This window comes from Dipodomys merriami, unplaced genomic scaffold (assembly GCF_024711535.1).
Source record: "Dipodomys merriami isolate MVZ:Mamm:240054 unplaced genomic scaffold, mDipMer1.0.p SCAF_9, whole genome shotgun sequence".
In the NCBI taxonomy this organism is placed as follows: domain Eukaryota; kingdom Metazoa; phylum Chordata; class Mammalia; order Rodentia; family Heteromyidae; genus Dipodomys; species Dipodomys merriami.
In genome coordinates this window covers 39,858,853-39,873,697 of record NW_027206512.1, presented here as the reverse complement: position 1 = coordinate 39,873,697, position 14,845 = coordinate 39,858,853, and positions in this window count along the sequence as shown.

Genomic DNA, 14,845 nt, shown 5'->3' with positions numbered 1-14,845 from the left:
CTTTGATTATTTATCACGAGAACACAAATAAATTTTATCGTTTGAGAATAGCAGTAATTTTGTAGGAAAGTACTTTCATCAGAAGAATTTAATAACAGTTGGAGTTTTAAACAGTATTGTTTTATAACTTAGAATCCATTGTTTGTAAAAGTTTTGAGCTTTATGAAAGGCATTTGAAGAAAAGTATTTGTCCTTAAAATATTTATATGATGAACAGTTCAAACTTTTGTTTAAATTCATATTCAAGGTTCTATTTAGAACAATTTGAAACAGCCTCATTCAATCACTCTGGATTTTCAACTGATTAGTAGCACATTAATCAGATGAATGTATTCACAAATCTGAAAATCACATACTATTGAGTTTCATCTATAGGACAGAAATCCTTTAGGATTGAGTAATTTTTCTTAATAATAAACACTCAGTGTTGGCTGGCTTTTATATATGCAGCTGGTGAGGGGGAAAAAATCTCTGGGGTAGAATTTTCCTCTAGAGCTTTTGCTATAACTCAGGGCAAAATTACCACCTGATGGGAGTTCAAGCTAGGAGGATAATATCTTCCTGGACAATGTTGCCATCCCTTTCCACTCACGACCATTACTGTTGACATCCAATGGATTAGTCAAGAGAAAGTCTGCACCAGGGAGATAGGTGCAGACAAAACAAATGAGTCACCTTCTCTAATGTGAATAGTTTTGAATGACTTTTCTTCTTGCAGTCACCTTTCTTATAGGCTATACCCCAAGATTCTTTTTGTACTTATTCATGGAAAATAATTACATCTATAAAAATGCCAGGAGAAAACAAATAAATGGAGCACAATGTAAAGATAAATTCAGAAAGAGAACATCATAATCATCATAATTACATTCAGTTAATGCCATTGTCACTATTAAAACATACATGTGAGCTTATACTAGCCCAAGTTTAAAACAATACTTTATACTTTTATTGATATGCATCAGTAAGTCATCAGGGAATCGAAATTGCTTTTCTGATATACACATGAACATCAATAAACGTGAAATTTCCTTGTGAGTGATAGAAAGAGGACATCAAAGATTAGATACTCAGTTACAAAAAAAACCCCAAAGTATCTTATAGTAGAAGCCACAGCTGTGTCTTCCCATGGAGGAATGTAGTACAAATGGAAAAGGAAACAAGTTTGTAGATAATTAAAATATTCTACATCTTCCTCTTGTCCACATGGTTTTGTATACTTTTCTGTTTGCATGGACTTTTATATTTACATTTGTTTATTTCCCAAACAAGAAATCTACCCTCCATCCCACCAAAAGCCAGACAAATCTGGGCAGCAGTGACTTACATCAATAATTCTAGCTTGTTAGGCCATGATCAGAGGATTGAGGTTCAGCTAGGGCTGAAAAGTCCCTGAATCTCCCTCTTCGATTAACCAGCAAAATGTCAGGGTGAAGATATGGCTTTACTGGTAGAGTGCTGGCCCTTATCTCAAACTCTGAAACTGGCATACATACACAGCACACATGCACGTGCATGCACGTGCACACACACACACACACACACACACACACACACACACAAAACAGAAAAAAAGACAAGACTGTTAGTTGTATTTGTCTTTATCACTTGTTTCTTTTAAGCTCTATAGAATTGAGATTCTCAAGAAGATACAAGAAGACTTGCCAAATTAAAAAAAAAAAAGTAGTAGCAAGATGTTGAGAAGAAAAAAGAGGCTGGAATCCACTGACCAAAGATCTAGAAAAAAATAGCTCATGTATAGAGAACTCCAGAGCTCTCAAGATGGTGGTTTGTCCATTAGCATTCGGCAGTGTTCATTAGTGCATACTTGTGGGCGAATATCCAAATCTGCAAGAATTTTTTTAAAGAACAAAAAGATTAATACCTTGAATTTCCTGGGCCAATACAATGTACTCATGCTGTTCCTCTCAGCTGTCTTACAAAAGAGGATAGTGTTTAGACTGAATGTTCAGAATTGCCGTGAATCATTGGCAGGGAATAATCAATCACACTAATTCTTGTCTGGTTTTGTCTAACAAATCTCAAAAGAAAACTCCAAAGATGAAGCTGTAGTCAAAAATATTTAAATATTTCCCCAAATATATTCTGAATATCTATAAGAATACAAAATATTCAACACCATAAAAAGTGAAATTTGTGATGACTGACATTTATTCAACACCATAAAAAGTGAAATTTGTGATGACTGACATTAAATAAAAATGCCAAGCATTCTAAGAGGCAAAATAATAAGATGACTAGGAAGACAAAATCAACCCAAATCAACTCAGGGCTGACATACATGAAATACATTGACTGGCATTCCAATTACTCAAGAGGCAAAAGGAGAGATCAAATGGTATACTAGTTTGCTAGGGCTGTCATAACATAATAATGATGGTCTCAATTTAGCTAAATGATTACTTTAAAGACCTTGTCTCCAGGTTCAATCATTTTTGAAATACTGGAAGTTGGGAAAATAACACTTGATTTTGGCTAACACATTCAATCCCAAATGAACATATAGATTATTCCTACTATATGTAATAAATAGAGTATATGAAACATAATTTTAACATAGAGTTATAAAAATATAAATAAAACATATAGGGAGCTGTTTACATTATCTATTAAATATGAAAAATGTATATTATAGATTTATCTATCTTTATATACAAAATAACCTACACATTTCATGTCGACACCAATGAACTGAACTTCTCTAAGGCCAATAGTACAATGTACAAGATGAAAATTTTAATGCATAGTTTTAAGGCCAATATTATAGTGTATAAGATGAAAATTTTAATGCACAGTTTAAGAGCTACATTTACATGACAGGATTAATTGATTTTATGACATGGTAGGCTATGGATATAAGCAGAAATAAGCTATAATAGTAAGTCAATTTTTGTTTCTCTGTTAACATGGAAAGGTCAGAGCATTAAAACTCAGGGTTTGGCTATCTAGAGTGTAGTACTCTACTGCAGCTTTTTTTACATCTCTCCAGGGTGGGGAGAGTTCATTTGGCAGAAGACTTGCTGATGTGACTAATGGAGCTTTACACAAAAAATCCTAAGTACTGTTTCAGAACAAGCAGCAACCTGGACTCAGACCAAGACTTTAATTTTAGTTCTATACTACTTTGTGACAACTTAGTCAGCTACTTAGTGACTTTGAGGCCTATATAGTGTTTTTGAGGCCTAAATTTTCTTGTTAACAGGAAAATTATATCATCTATTTCATGCACATGTATCATGGATAAAATGAAATTTTTTTAGGCCAGCCTACAGCATGTTCTAATTAATTTATGTTTCCTTAAATAACATGTACAGTAAAAATGAGTCAGAAAAGATTTCTCCTGCACATAACACAAGCATTAAAATGCTCTTGAATTTCCAAGTAATGAAAATGGGAAATCCATTTTGTGTTTTAATATTTTTAAGGTGAAAATAGTATCCTAAACTGGATTTCCTATTTTCATTGCTTGGAAATTCAAGGGCATTTTAATGCCTATGTTGTGTGCAGGAGAAATCTTTTTATAGTATTTGCCCAGTTAACTATGAGAAGTTTGTTAGTATTTTTAAAGGGCATTTGTAAGAACACTAATGCTGCTAAGAAGAAGCAATAAAGAGTAATATAGGAACTGAGATGATCAATAGAAAATTGTGATAGTGATTACTGACTGTAGTAAATGTGTTGGTAAAACCAAAGACACAATTAGACATCCACAGGCATATAGAAATAGCAACACAGCAAGACATAGATCAGTTCTTAATATTAATACAGACAAATATCTTTGTCTGACAGAATCAGTAAAAACATCTCTATTCTGTTTCTGGATGTTAGTGAATAGCTAATTCCAAAAATAAAGGAAAAAATCTAAGTCCAAGAAACAGACAGAGAAACTAGGGCCTTCGTAACGTGTCTAAACTTGGGTTTGCATCACAGAAGTTCTTTTAAGTTGCAGTGGTCACGACTCAAAGTCAAAAATAATAAGTCAGCAAAGCCAGAGAGCAGTAATGTAATCACCATTAACTGAAGGTAAGACTAATGCCCGTGCTGACAAAAATACCTGACTTGAACATCGTTCAAGTTAGAAATAAACACTGTAAGAAATAGAATCTGCTGGCCTGGAAGGAATGTGGAATTTTCATTGGTGTTGAAAATTGAAAATGAAAAGACAAGGCCAAAGTAATGGCCAGGAGTATCACTCAGTGATATACATCACTGAAGGTATTGCTCTGATGTCCTATAATAAGCTTGAAGTAACATAATGAACAATTAAAGCATCTGTTTAGCATAGTGTTATTTAAGCCTTTGTTTAATTGCAGTTTACAGTGACACTCAGTCTTAAGAATGTAAGAAAATATTCTGCTTGAGGAACAGAAGGGGCAGGAATGACTTTCAACCACAGGATGCCAGTGGGAAAGGTTTTCAGAACATGGAGAGATGAGGACACACACACCTGCTCCATGCATAGCTACCCTAGGGTGATGTATAAGGGAAAGTGGCTTCGACCAGGACTCGATGAGCCCACAGTATTGCCTAAATAGGAAAGAGAATTAAAATAGTGTTTAGTGTTTAGAAGAAAGAATGTCTAGAAGGAGAGAGACCTTTCAAATCGGGTTGTGTTAATGATATACTTGAATGGGAAATGGTGTTCTTGAAAACAGAAAATGAATAGGAAATTTTTAAAAACCCTGTATTTTGATGATAAAATTAAGGAAATCTTATCACATGCTGGTGGTGTGGTGTGAGAAAATGGATGCCACTTTGAGATCTTTAAAGTTACTATGGCCAATTAAAGTTATGAGAAAGGAATATGAAATCTAGGGAAATAAAGTTTGATCTGATATTTTGCACTCAAAGTGTTCAGTAGGGAAATAAGACACTGGGATATGGCTATGAATGAGATGTTTAAGGACTGTTAGATTATTTTAGAGACCTGGGATTCTCCTAGGATGTATGTGAAGACGTAATAACATCCAATGACATTTATATTTGCAGTCCCTCCCTTGAATGGTTCCTTCAACATTGACAGGATTCCCTCTAACCTGGGAATTTTCACCTCTTTCTTGAACAGTTCTTATCATGTGATACTTATTGAGTTTAGATTAGCATGCAATCTGCTCGGATTTTAGGAGTCATTCTGAATTAGTATGGGCTAATTAGTATAGTAAGTAACTGAACTGAAAGCACATGGCTAAGAGCACAATACTCTTCTTCCTCAAGTGAAGAACACATTCCTACCACATCTTAAAAAATAATTCTGCTTCATCTAACATAGTTGATGGATAGTTAGGGCCTTGTAGGCTATGTGGTTGCTATAATGTTATCTTATTGGAGGTAAAATGAGTATAGTAAAATTTACTACCTATGTCTATACTATTCCACCTTTCAGAATGGATTTGTTTTGTTTTTGTCACATTGTGCTTTGAACACAGGACTTTGCTTTTCCTAGGCAGGGTTGTTGTCACTTGAAAGATACCTCCCATCCATTTTGTTTGATTTTTATTATTTTTTCATATAGGATCTCACTTTGTTCCTGGGATGGCTTGGACCATAATCTTATTTCTAATTCCCATATAAGTGGTATTACACACACACACACACACACACACACACACACACACACAAACACACAGACACAGACACACACACACACACACACACACACACACACACACACACACACCAGAGTACACAGCATTTTTCAATTGACTGAAATGAAGTCTCACATTTTTTTTGCCAGGATTAGCTTGGAACTGTCTCTTAGTAGCTAGGAGTATAGGAATGAGCTACCATACCCTGTTCAGATTGTGTTGTTACTTTTTAAAATTCCTTGTTATGTTTAATATAGAGTTAAATGTACAAAAGAAATTCAGTAAGTACTCATATCTGTTGCTACAATGTAGAACATTTTCAGATTTATCAGTGCACTTTATCATTCTGAAATTCAATAGGAATACATCTTTCATTTGTGGAATTGTGATGAACAATAAAAATAAGATGTGTACTTTTTTCTGTTGAGCTCAACTGAAGTTTATCTGCCTGCTCATCGCAGGATGCCTTATTGGTACTTTCTGTTGTTGATCATGTAATATATTGTTTCATGCATTCCTTAGAAGTAGCGAGAGTCTGGGAAACCCTTTCAAATAATGCCAATTGAGCTAGTATGTTGGTTCTCTCAGCCTTAGGAATCAACTACTTTCCTCTGGTGGTTATTGGTCAAGTTCTAAAATAGCTCATAAGGAAAGAAGAAGATCATGGGGAAAAGTGAGGAGCTTTGAAGGCCTTTAGTCTCAACCACCAACCTCTTAAATTCCCATGTATAATGCATGCTTAATTATTAACATTTTTATATCTTTGTGCTTCGTTAGACTGAAGAATCATTAAGATACTGAAGGTAAATGTGTAAACATTTCTTTCTTTTCTTTCTTTCTTTTTGGTCTTTTCTTCTTTGGTACTGGGGATCGAACCCAGGATGTAGCATGTACTATGCATGTGCTTTGCAACTGAGTATATTCCCAACCCTTGCCTTTTATTTTCATATTCAGTTGCTTCTATATCTCTGTAAAGGCTTAAGTGCAGATGGGTACAAATTCATTCTTAAGTAACCGTATATTTCATAAATAGTACAGAATAAAATTTTACAAGACATTGACATTTAATAAGGATTCCAACACAATTGCCTTCAATCCTTTTGTGCTCAAAAAGAATATTGTGCTCAGGAACACTAAATCTGGGTCTTCTTCAATTAAATGGCAGCTATTTAATTTAATTAGTGGGTTCATGATTCACTTCCTATTCATACTGAGGTCCAAGTGTGAGCTAATAGCTCTTGTCCTAAGAACTCAGAACAAAGCTCAGACGAAGCCAAAATTACTAACAGAGCATCTGTATAATAAAAGTACATTTAAAAAATAACAACAGAAAATGTGATTTGCATACAAAATACATTAAAATTAACTTGATCTCACACTTATACCCTACAGTATCTAGAAAAGCAAAGAACAGTTGGTTAACATAAAATCATTATCAGACCCTCACAGTATTTCTGGGTCACACTATCAGCCTTAAAAGAAAGTATTTGCTTTGCCTACTGAATCTAATCAGGCTATAAAAGACTGAATGTCTTAAATGTCAGAATTTCTTTCTTTTCAAGGCCTTCCTTCTAGGATATCCCAATGCCCTCTTAATTGTTCATACCTGTGTTTATCAGGGTTAGAAACTTTTTTTTTCCTTAGAAGTGCTTGGGTTAGAAATTAGAACTTTATGCTTGCTAGGCTAGGCCTTTCTTACTTTAATTAGTTTTTAGGTAGGGACTTGCATTTTTACCCCAGGCAGTCTTTAGACAACATTTCTTCTATGTGTGACCCTGCATAGCTAGACTCAAAGGAAAAACCATCATACTAGCTTATTGCCTGAGATGATCTCTATCTCCTGAGTAGTAGGGATTATAAGGATGAGCCAAGATGCCTAGTCAAATACTTTTTATAACTTGATGTTCTATGTCAACAGAATTCTTCATTTTCTTTTTTCCATTTATTCAAGACTGGTAGATTTGTTCCAGTGGATGAAACTAAAGTGACATATCATGGTCCTCCAAAATCCAGCGCTTACCTTAAACCTCACTCTTAATGTTGCACATAATATAGTTTTGGATGATGTATAGACCAATACAGTGTCATACAGAGCATCTTCACCCTCTATTCCTCCTGCCACAAAACAGTTTTAACATCACCAAATGCTACACTGAATTCAGTCAATAAAATTATAAAGATGAAAATGTGTTACTGTGTTTACATATTTCTTAATTATGCAATTAAAATGTCAAGGGATTCTCTGTTTGAACAAGAGATTTTGAACAAATTCATGGTAACTATAAATCTTATGCCCTTTAACATAATTTGTTCCATTGTTTGTCTCTAATAATAATATTATGATTAATAAGTGGAAGCCATCTCAGAGAGGTGATAGATTTTCAGTTATGAAGGCTTAACTACTGCCCAATGGAATTAAGATACAATTATTTATTCAAAATTGTCCTCAGTAATATAATACTTTGGTGTTTTGATTTTTTTCAATTCAAGCATACAATATTCAATTCAGTAGTGATTGAATTTTATTAATATAAACCAGACAGTAAATATTTTCAGCTAAAGAGCTATACTATGTACATTGCTATGATCTGACAATTTTTTACAGCGTGTTTTAATAGGACATCATGAAAACTGAGGACTGTCTGTTTTACTGTATTATAAATTTTTCCTACTTCCTCTGAATTATAATATGTTCATATTTGAATAAAAATTGCATTTCTATATATTTTATAATTGAAAACATATTTTGTTTTAGATTTTTCCTTTTGAAATTCTTAACAATTATTAGTTGTATATATTAATAGGGTTCAGCTTGATATATTTCCATACATACTTTCTTAAATACTTATTGAAATATATGTTTAGCTGCATTTTTATTTCCTTACCATTCATAGCTGTTTAATTTTAATAAACTTTAAAGCTATATAGACAATTTACTATCTCTGGCTTATGACTAAACTATGGAATGCAATAAATCTGTTTTATTACATATTTAAGTCCTAAAATTCAACTCAAGCAATGTTTTGCCCTGAATTATTAAACAAGTACCAAAGATTTTCATGACCCAAGTCTTCTTTTTTTCTATGTTCATTCCATTTAACAAATAGTGAACATTTACTATGAACAAATATCATGCCATATACTGGACATAGATGAATAAGCAAAGAACATAGAATTAGTTCTGTTGGTATTTTGAATCTAGACATGATAACAGGTGCATATCTCCAATTACTTCCAATTAAATCATGTATAGCTCCACATAACTGCAAATGACATAATTGAAAATTTAATATAGAGAAAATGTATAACTCTCTAAGAGGTGGTTTTGCCATTAGAATCACCCTTGCAGGTCTTGTCCAGCTGTCCATTTAATCCACTTTGCACAAGAAAAAATAATTTCTGTTACATAGATAATATGTGCATTACCACACACATTATCAACATTTTGCCTCCATTCTTAAGATTTCCAGATATCTAGATCTCTGGCTGAATTTTTCTTATATTCTCAAAGTTTTCTTCAAAGGCAGTAGGAAAATGATGGGCCAAGGTACAAATGAAATTTCAGGGATTTGAACTTTTATGACTTGAATATGTTGGTTGCATAATCTGTTAATGGAATTTGTATGTTGGCCTTTTGGGACATAAGTAGGCTGACATGCGGTCCTGTGGGTGAGACTCATGGTAGGAAAAGTTACTTTTGGCTTTTATTTTTTTAACATTGTTTGTGTGGGTATTGGGGCTTGAACTCAAGTCCTGGGCATTGTTCCATAGCTTTTCCCTTATGGCCGGTCAATCACTTGAGCCATGTTTCCACTCCTGCATTTATGATGGGTAATTAAAGATAAGAATCTCAATTTTTTTTCTTCCTAATGGCTCTGAATCCTAATCCTCAGAGCTCAGCCTCCTGAGTAGCTAGGATTACCAAAGTGAGTACTGCTTCCCAGCCGAAGGAGGGAGGCAGACCTGATCTCTCATCTCCTCCATTTGCTAAGTAAGGCATAGGATGAAAACCTGTATTGTTGATTTTTTTTCTGCCTATTCACCTTGGACTTCTTTGCCTCCAAAACTGTGACCTAAATAAATTGTCATCTTTTCAGTGGTTTGTTGGAGACAAGTTTCAAAGACTTTTCTGCCTGGGCTGGCTTTGAACTTAATCCTCAGGTATCATCCTTCAGAATAGCTAGAATTGTAGATGTGAGCCATGGTGTCCAGATCTAGGAAAGGACACTTTAAAAGAATACACACAGACTTTCCAACAGTGACAAATGGTTTTAGTATTCTGAAAGTCTATTACCATATGGAAGAAAACCAGCGGTGGCTATTCAAACATCATCAATCCCACTGTCCTTAAGTACCAGGATTCTTGGTGTAGAATAAAGAAAATTCAGAAGTAGAAGGGAAGGTAGTTAATTAAAAACACTATAATCTTCTATTTAAATTGAAAATAATAACATATACTTTTATAAGTCATATATATACTTATATATTGTAAAAATACTGTACAGAGGGGTTACAGTTACATGAGCAAGGTAATAAGTACATTTCCTATCCAGCATTGTTACCTTCTCCTTTGTTTTTCCCCTACCATCTCTTCACTCCCCACCTCCCCAACTCCTCCTGTCCCCCGCCCCCCGAAGTTGTAAAGTTTGTTTTCAATATAGTGTCTTGTATATCTCATTGTTACAATGGGTCAACCTCTATCCTTATTTAAGCATTTTGTAATTTCCCTTCCCCTCTTCAAATTATAAAAATGTATATATACACAATGCAGTGTACCAGTATGAAATATAGTGAAAACAGGGCTTATACCGTGGGAGAGGAATATACCAAAGAAACCAATAAAATCACAAAATACATTATAAATACAATAGAAACAATAACAAGAAAAAAACCCACTGTGTCCCTATCTTGGGGTTCATTTCACTTAGCATCATCTTATATGGTCATATGTACGTAGCTTTGACCTTTTCTGCTTGTCCTAGATGAATACTAGTTATTGAAAATAAGGGAAACCATGGGACCTATGTTTCCTTGGGCCTGGCTTACTTCACTTAATATAATTTTTTCCAAGTCTTTCCATTTCCTAACAAATGGGGCAATGCCATTCTTTCTGATGGAGGCATAGAATTTCATTGTGTATATATACCACATTTTCTTGATCCATTCATCTACTGAGGGGCATCTGGGGGGTTCCATATCTTAGATGTGGTAAATAATGCTGCAATAAACATAGTTGGGCTGATAGCTTTATTATAGCCTTGTTTGTGATCGTTTGGGTAAATGACCAAAGCTGGGATTGCTGGGTCATAGGGGAGCTCTATGTGGAGTCTTTTGAGGAACCTCCATACTGCTTTCCAAAGTGGTTGAACAAACTTACACTCCCACCAACAGTGCAGTAGGGTTCCCTTTATAGGTCTTTTACAAATACACACATGCCACTGAATTCTAGTCTTGTTCAATAAAAAAGTTCTAGAAACAATAAGCATTTCAGGTGAATGAGTAACATTAAGTATCTGAATTCTTTTCTTAAAGTTTCATTTCATTCTAAAAGAAAAAAAATCCCAGGAGGAAATATGAGCCTCAGCCTCCTTGCCATATTACATGAAGACAAGACTGTCAAAGAATGCCCAGCAGAATCAGGGGTCCATGTGAAGATTCAAAGATGACAAAGTCTGAGTTTTAAATTACATTAAATGTAATTTATTAAAAGATACCCAGTTAAAAACAGCAGTTCATATGCTATTAAATGGGCACCTTCACTAAACCATGATTTATTAAAAACTAAGAACTAAAGGTAGATATATTTATTTTTTGTAGAAAAGAAGAATGACCTAATCTGGATTTCAGGTAATTCTAGCTTCAGTTGAGGTTTGACTCAGAAAACAACAACAATAATGTGCATCTACCTATAGCTATCCATGGCAAAATGTGACTCTCCAAAATATATGTCAGGTTCCTAACATTCAAAACCTATAAGTATATCCTGAGTTGGAAAAAGATCTAAGTATATGTGCATCCTAAATAGAATAACCAGAGTGGGCCCTAAGCATTATAATTACAGTCTTAATCAGATACAAGTAGAGAAGACCTCTACACAAAGAAGGCCCAGTGGAGATGAAGGCAAAGATGTGGGTTTTTTTTTTTTTTAGTTATAAGCCAAGTAATGCATGCAACCATTATGAACTGTAAGTAGCAAAGGATAACTTCTCCAGGAGCCTTCCTAGACAAAGCAGCCCTGTCAGCATTTGACTTTACACATCTTCCTCCTAGGATTGTGGGATAATACCTTTCTGTGGTTATAATCCACTCAGTTCCTGGCAGTTGGTGAACACAGCCAGAAGAAACTAAATGCAGGTGTCATAACCTGCATTCTAAGAAGGAGATTATTTTCTTAATATCCTAACTGTAAGACGTAGTAAAAAAAAATCAGCAGGCTATTTAAAATATAAATGTAATTCACCAGACTTCCTTGAATCATGTTGTAAATTTCTATTTTCCTATGGATTTTATCCTAATTAAAAATGTATTATGATAACTAAAATTGTGTTACCTACAAAGTAGTCCTTAACTCTCTCTCAGGACCAGTAAGGGAATGTTAGGGGAATTAGAAATTAAGTTTGGATTAGGTAATAAAATAAAAGCTATTACATTAGATACTTGCTTTATTACCTTTTCTACAATTCATATAAGGATGATAATTATTTCCCATAGTGCAGTGTGGTTTTGGTGTAGCTGGAAATTTTAGTGGTTTAAAAAAGAGGTCACAGAAATTTTCATGGGCTATATGTTACTGGTAAAATGAAATTATCCAACACATGTCTTTTAAAGAAGAAATACGCAAGCAAACAAAAATCCTGAAACCAGAGCAATCTCATCTTACCACTCACAAATTTCTAAAATGCAGAGGGAAAGATAACTGAAATGAGATTAACATGATAAATCAAATTATGAAACATGCATTCCTAATTGCATATAAATAAGGAGAGAATACATGTCCCTGAGAGTTTAAAAAATTATGGTAAAGATATTTCATCACTTTAAACAAAGATAAAAATCTTCTTATTATAGACATACATATGCCAATGCATTTATTATGTGTACATTTGGTAATCAAGTTGTGGACATGGGGAGGATATAAAATGCTCTTGTCGTCTAATGGATAAACGTATTCATTGTATTTTATTCAAATGCAAGCAGTTGAATTAAACAATTGAGTGAAACTACTTAATTTGTGTAGGCTTTCTGATTAAAATAAACACTTGTTATTTCTGCCTCTGCATTTTTTCTATTAATTTTTATTATGTACAAAGAAATAAAGATTTCAGTTTTCCAGCTTCATGTAAGTAACAATTTCTTGGAAGCCCATATGACTGGGTAAAATTCAGTGAAAGATTTATTCTTAAAAACTTAAGTTATACTTTCTGATAAATGAAAGAAAACGACTTTGTTTGGCTTGTTCAGTCAGGATTGACATGATAGTTAATTTTTATTATCTAAATATAGCCAGCTTAAGGTAGTTTCTTTTCCCTATATTGCCTTTATTGTCTTTATTGCTTTTATATTTCCAATATTAATCTCTTACTTGGAGAGGTAAAAAATAACTAAAATTTTACCTGTTCCTGCTATAAATACTAACTGGTGTGAAAAGGAAGTCAGTGGCTCTACACTTGTAAAAGAACTATAGTAAAGATATAATATGCACCAAACTGGCAAAATGAAAAGGATTGCTAAACAAAGAGGGTAGACAGGCAATGAAGAATTAAATTAAGTACATTAATAAGTTATCAAATGTTGGAGTGTAAACATAGCAGGTAAGAACAGAGATATTCACACTGTATTAAAGAGAATAATTTGGTCTAAAGTTATAGTCAAAAATAGTAAGAGAAATTATATATACATATATGTTTGTATGTTTGTGTGCTTATGTAGAGAGAGACTATAAAAAATTTGAGCAATAGCTGCATTAATGCAGAGCAAAGTGATATAAAATAAAAGAAGATATGAGTATTGCAAACACATAAAAGCATAGACCAATACTGTAATGAGGGAAATGTAGTAAAGATTCTATTCAATACACACTAGAATTTTATTTATTTATTTATTTATTTATTTATTTATTTATTTATTTATTTATTTATTTGCCAGTCCTGGGGCTTGAAGTCAGGGCCTGGGCACTGTCCCTCAGCCTCTTTTGTTCAAGGCTAGCCCTCTACAGCTTGAGCCACAGAGCCACTACTGGCTTTTTCTGTTTATGTGGTACTGTGGAATTGAACCCAAGGCTTTATGCATGCTAGGCAAGCACTTTATTACTAAGCCATATTCTCAGCCCCACATCAGAATGTTTAACTCACGGAACTACTAATCAAGATATTAGGGACTAAAAGTTTTCAAGCACCTTTGTTGAGACAACAAAAGACTTTTACTTGAATATTTATGACAACTCTTTAGTAGTTAAACTTGAGAAGTAATTACCCAACTGGTAAATGAATTCACAAATCGTGGCATATCAATACAATGGAATCATACTGAGTAATTAAATAACGGATTATTAATACATGCAACACTAGAATTGGGTTCAATTGTGCTCTAAATCGAAACCAGATACTAAAAATAAAATGAAGTATATTTTTTAAATTTACATAGCGATCTCAAAAATGTAACCAGTCTATAGTGGCAGAAACATCAATAGATGTCGGCAACTTTGGCATTATCAGGTCCAAGATATAATGCATTCTAAATGCACCTGCAGAACCTATTTGATGTTACCTTTACTTGAGGTGGTGAGAGGGGAGCCAAGTTCCTGCTAGATAGCACAAATTAACTTTGAGATTTTGATTCCCTGCCTCAGCTTCTGAAGTGTTGGGAATGCTGGTGTATGCCATTATGCCCAGCAATCTGTCTTGTGTTCATGATTTTATAAATATATACATATATGAAATTCCCAAATTGCACTTTGAATGTGTACTTTTTAGTGTAGCAATAGTACACAAGATAGAAAATGAAGGAAAAGAAAGGCAGAAAAGAAAAAGAAGAATAAGAAACAGAGGATTTTATCAAGACTAATAATCCTTAAATTCTAGAAAATACTTCTTACTTCTATGTTTCACAAAGTATAGTTCTGCATAAAAATAGGATTTTATATTAACCTTTGGTATTGTTTTGTTAATCATTGAAATGTAAGTCCTATTCTTTGAGAAAATTTCACTTTATTCTACTTTGATATAATTCCTGAATTTTCT